This window comes from Trichomycterus rosablanca, chromosome 7 (assembly GCF_030014385.1).
Source record: "Trichomycterus rosablanca isolate fTriRos1 chromosome 7, fTriRos1.hap1, whole genome shotgun sequence".
Lineage (NCBI taxonomy): Eukaryota > Metazoa > Chordata > Actinopteri > Siluriformes > Trichomycteridae > Trichomycterus > Trichomycterus rosablanca.
This window is the reverse complement of record NC_085994.1, coordinates 35,805,069-35,811,161: the sequence shown is the minus strand read 5'-3', so window position 1 is coordinate 35,811,161 and position 6,093 is coordinate 35,805,069. Positions and strand designations below refer to the sequence as shown.

The following is a 6,093-nucleotide window of genomic DNA, read 5'->3' as shown; positions in this document are numbered from 1 at the left end:
GATATTGTCAGAAACATAAGAACATGAGAACAAACCTAAAAATAACATTTCAATCATATTCATAATAAATACAGCTTTTAAAGTATTTATATGAACAATCTATTATACTTATAATTATGTAGTGCTGAAAGAAACCAATACTGAAGTATAACTTCACCAAATACTACGTTTTAACATGCAAAACTGAATTTTAGAACTCTATTGCATTATCACATAAATATTACGACTTTATTTTTTAAACACATTTGTTATTTATAATATATTTTTAACAGTGGCCCTAAAACAGCCTTGTATTTGTGTACAATGGTAGCATCAGATACATTGGACAGATGAACAACTTGCTCCCTGGTGAATATTACATACAGAGAAGGGGTCAAGCACACAGTGCTGCAAAGCAAACCAAGATGTCTAAGTTTTTTTAAGCCTTTGGATTTATTCATATTATACATATTTATTTTCCTACTATATTATTTATTTCATTGCATTTCTGTAGATATTCTGTATTGTCAGCTTAAGGTATTTTGTGTTATTTTTCTTTAAGTTCAATGGCATTTTCAAACCCCTTTTCTTTAAAGTTTCTCTCTAAACTTTAAATGAAGACCCATGTAATGACTCTGTGCTGGTCATGGGGGAACACGTTGGTCATTTGAGTCCTCTTTTGCAAGTGTTGTATGGGACCACTAAACAGATTAACAGTACAACAGTGTTGCAAGCATTGCCATTTACTATGTATTTGTGCAGGGTCAATAACAGACTGTTGCTTAAATATATATTTTAGCTTTAAATAATTCTGCCTGTGCGGGACAAATTTAGAGACATTTAGAATTTAAACCACTGCTGGTTTTACTTCATACGTAATGGGTGGATAATAAAATTTTGTTTAAGCATTGTTTAGTACACGATTCGGCCAAATACACACAATCACTACAGAGATTCTCAATGATAAACCATTTTAATGAGTCTGTCTATTAAATTTCTTCCTTGTTAGAGTTGCCTGGTCAACTGTAAGTCTCATTATTGTTAAGGGGGATCTAAAGGCAACAACAACTCATCTGGCAGGCCACACAAACTTATTCACTGTAATGGTTAATCATATTTGTTATCTGGATTTCTGACAAACAAAGGCAAGTTTGGTGAATGCCAAACTACAGCTGGATACCACAGTGTTAACTATGAATTTTGGTGGAGGAGAGGTAATGGCTTGGAGATGATGCTATAGTTTGGGCCTCTTAGATTCAGTGCTACAGCATACAGTGAAATTGTAAAGAAATGTGTGCTCTCAACTTTGTGACAGCAAACGCTCTGGAAAATACAATTTTCTTTCTCAGCATGGCAAAATTTGTCAAGTTTGGTGTGGAAGAAATTCACTGATCTGCATCATCCAGCATTTTTGAGGTCTAACTGGTGTGCCAAATGCAAGCTGGTCCTTATTGCCAAACATCAGTTCCTAAACTCAGTTCTGTTACAAAATCTGGTCAAAATCCCTTCTAGATAAGCGAAGGCTGTTACAGCAGAAAACAGGGATCAACTCAATATTTCTGCTCATGTTTTTCATGTGGTGTTCAGGTGTTTAGTGACTACGAACTTTTGGCCTTATAATGTAGTACACCCATAACGCAAACATTTCAACATGCGTGGAAAAGTGCAAAGTGTTTTCCCGGAGCCACTCTTGACACTATGCAATATAAAATCTTTATGATAAGCCTATTACTCTCTCAATTGTTTATGCAGGATGTAGGAGTAGAGATCTTTTTAACAGCTTCAAAAGGGAGTAAGTATAAATTAAAACTGAAAGGTGTGAGGCAACCCTTGCCACAAAAGACTTGGATTATTTGGTATAATTTTCCTGCACTGCATATTTATAAATGCATTTTTCAACTGTAAAAAGACATACATAATTACTTGTGATTCCTGGCATAGGACTATAAAATTGTTTCTTTTAATAGACTGAAAAATGTATTGTACTTGCTTTCTTGTGTAAATTTGCATATTAATATAAAAAAAGAGTTTAGTGGGCCTGTTCACTGTGGGTCCCTGTGCAATTGTCCTCTTGCACCGCTAGTAGTTTTGCCACTGTGTGTAATACTAAAGAGTTGTTTCTCAAATTGTTCTAAACTTTAGGTTTTAGAACTACATACCATATTCTTTTCAGCTTTTTTGGCAATATGGTCATTTAAGCTCCTGTCCACTATCTAATTCTCCTCTAGCTGATACCCACAAAGTACTACAAAGCATAGTGGCATTTATTCAGGCTTATGTCAAGCATTATAATGTATAACGTATGTCTTACAGCTTTATAAATGCATTTATAATATTAAAATTATTTAAGTTTTATGAATTGTTATTGTGTATTTTTATTATACTCAAGTGTCATTTCAACTAAGACTAAACTATCAATTAGGCTAAAGAAGTAAAGGCAGAATGCAGAGTTAACGTTGCCTTTGTTTTGATTTAGGTATGTTTTATTGAAATCATTGGCCTTATCACATATATTGCTGCCAGAAGTTATTTTCTGTTTCATTGACTTAATTGTGTTATCAGTAGCACTTTCTTTTCATATTGTAGCCCAGTGTAATGACATTCTTCTTCTTTTTCATTATCATTATATCATAACTGTTTTTCATTTTGTCCCCATATATTTAAGACTGGCAGTGGCTTTGACTGTTTTTTTTTCTAAACCAAATAATGTGTGCACACAAAATTCAATCACAATACTATGCAATAATCCCTATCAAGGTTTCAAGCTAAAATTCACATAATTACAGCCCAGTCATTTAACTAATACTGCATTCAAATGCCACTCATGAATTTGTACTATTGATGGTGGTGGTCTAAAAGAAACAGTGTAAATCCGTATGGGCATTCTAGGTACACAACTGGAAAGTATGTGGGCACTAAAAGACAACTTATCATTGGTCTTCATGATGCTAATGATTTACCAAAATAATGAATGCAAACATTTTAACTACCAAAATAGGAAAGAAGAGCTTTTAACTTTCCTATACAAAAGACAAAAGTTGAAGTTTACATACATTTGTAAGAAAAATGGCAGAGATTTTATGAAATAGTGATTAGTTGTTGGAACACATTGTTGAAACACATTTCTTTGTCTAAATATTTGTACAGATTTTGGTTTTCAAAAATTTATGGTGGGTTTTCTAAATCTAAATGATTGATTTGGTGGTGCAGTTAGTGAGTCCATATCGATAGTGCTTGTTTGACATGAAAAGACTAACCGCAGAAAAGCAAGCTTAATATTAGCAAGGGCTTAAGGCTGTTGTGCTAGAAAGAAGCTCTTAATTTAAAATCTGACCTTAAAACCTATGTTTGTTGTTAATTACATGGACAAAAAATTTTCCACTATACCCCCAAAGCTAATGCCAAAATAAAGTGTAAATTGTACCAGCAGCTTTTAATTAATGGCAGACCTGATTTCAGTGGTTTCTGGATTCCATTTGACCATCCAGACAAATTTTCTCTTAGGATAAAATCTCTACAAGTATATGTAAACTGTTGACTGTTCCTACCTGTCTTTTTATTATTATTTTAAGAGTGACTATGTCATTCAGTTCATTTTCCCTTTTAATTGAACTTGTGGTGTGTGTATGTATTTAAAGACACAGCAGGGTGTCTATATATGCTCTCTATATAACTCATTTACCTTACGCAAGTTCAGCTCTAATGGAATGAATAGACCATTCTAGCTTTTGTTTACTCGAGTAGGCAGGGGTGAAGTGTCAGTGCAGTGTGTTCAAGAGCACACATCATTTTTATTTTGAGATTAAAGGTGATCTCTGTTTATAAAACAACCAAGAAACATGCTGTACCAAACAGTTGCTGCTAGACCTCTTTCTAACCCCACTGTGTTATGTTTTAGTTTTTCTTTCAGTTAGGCTAACTTGAGAATACAGGGCCGATATAAGAAATATTTAAAATGCTTTATAGACACTGACTTGTCAATTTATTAAGTACATCTATCTTGTACTCACACTCGTTGACCTTTCGATCACTTTCTAGCGTATTTATTCTATTTAGTTCCTCAGATACTAGCTTTAGTCTTCTTGTAATCCTTCAATATTCATTTTTGACCACAGGACATATGGATCATGTTAGTATAGAAATTGAAGTTGCTTTTTTATTGCATTAATTGGCGATTACTTTTTTTAACAAAGATTCAGTTGAATATTAAACCAAATTTACAATTTGATTGTATACAAGAGTAACTGAGGTCTTAATCTGGTATTGCGATGCAAAACACCCACACAGATGGTACGTTTAGTCTAACTAAAATGTATTTATTACAAAAACAAACACCTCTGAACATCAGCATATCGTGCTGTCTAATTAAAAAAGCACATCATATTTAGTTAGCTTTTAAGGATTAATCAAATCCCATTAAAAAAGGAAGGTCTGACCCAAAAAACAATACATTAAGCTTTATTGAACAGCACTGTACAGGGTATGTTTTACATGCATAAAACCTGTCTGTCCTGCACATGCCATGCTGTTTATGCTGCGTATACATGAATCTACCTTGATTATGCTACATGTTGTTCAGTTCTAAATGATTAATTATCAAAGCAGTATATGTTATACTCTGTCTGTCTACTCTAAACTCTTCAGTAATGGAGAATTAGGAGTAAGGTCACAGTATTTCATACATCACATAGAAACAACATTGTTCAGTTGTTTCATCAGGTTTTGTTTAAATTGTTTGTTTAAATTTGTTTTAAAAAACATTAAAAGACTATTTGATTTGCAGTGGTATTTATTTATTTAGTTAGTTGGTGTATGAAACACTGTGATCCTACTTAATTTTAGTGTGTCAGAGCTGAATGTCTTTTTTAAAATACTGATTAATAGCCTTGTTGTACCTGTGTTTTGTCAGGTACAGAAAATGATCATTTGTCAATGAGTGTAAGTCAGGTTTATGTACCTAATATATTTGTAATTGGGTGTAGTGCATCTGACTTCATGTTAGTGATGGCACCATCTTTCAACCAGGTTCATGATAATAAGCCCAAGAGATGGTTAGCCAGTCAAGAAAACTGCCCCATGCCGTCTTTGAGTTTGTTGTGTCCTTACATGTAACATTTCTGGTTACATTTCTGGATGAAACTTGTAGATAACTTTGTTCTGTTTAAAGTAAGTACTTGTTAATTTGTACATTTGGTCCAAGAAAAATGTACTAATTTGAATGGATAGTGTTCTCAACTCCAGTTCTAGAGTCTAAATGCAAGTGGATCAGGGATGATGGGATTACGGACAACTAGGGACCTAAATGGAGTGGAGAAACATTTCCTTTCCCCTTCAAGTAAAAAAGAATTACTGAAGGGACAGAACATCTAGTACTGGGGGGACCAACCCAGTGACACCAAATTAACCAAAAGCACAGATTAGTACTTTTTCCTAATAGTAATTATGATAAACTGGTTTGAATAAAAATGCACTGCGATTAATTTTGTTAAAGAGAGTGTAACTATTATTGTATTGGTTGCTTGTAGATACTTGTTTAAAAAAAACAACTAGAACTAAATAAATTCAAAGAAAAACTTAAATAACTAATGTATTAAACACTGTATAACTATTTAAAGTAAGTTTTAAAAAAGTGAATCTGAATTATGCTTAAAGATCAATGTATGTCAAAATAATTGCAATGTATGTCAATGTAATTAAATGTCGGCTAATAATGAAAGCTAGCTTAACATAATAAGGTTGGCATTTATATTCGTACCAAAAAACTGCTCAGTTGCTCTCTTATTTCAAGTGAGAACAAAGAGTCTATTCAAAGTCATCTTTTAAACAAAACGGTACTTTCTCAAAACTTGAAATCTCTCTTTTATTATTGTCATTTATTTCTAATATATGGTTACATCGATCATATTTATTTTCTTCTCCCATTTTGTTTGTAACAGATTTTTCTTTTCACAGTAGCTAAGAATATAAAACCAAAACAGGCAGACGAATTTGTTGATACTTTGTTCGAATCTCCCTAATGTTACGCATGATAGAACTTTGTGATTGATTTGCACTTTATTGTATACACACAGGCACATATACAGATGAGTATGTGTGTAGGGGTTTTCTGTGCTT

At 33.0% G+C, this 6,093-nt stretch overlaps 1 protein-coding gene across 1 annotated transcript in view; it reads right to left on the bottom strand.

Moving 5' to 3' along the window:
- The window catches only part of LOC134318408 (rho-related BTB domain-containing protein 2-like), a 131,389-nt gene that overhangs the window by 106,348 nt on the left and 18,948 nt on the right, over positions 1–6,093 (bottom strand). The gene's annotated exons all lie outside the window — the stretch shown is intronic.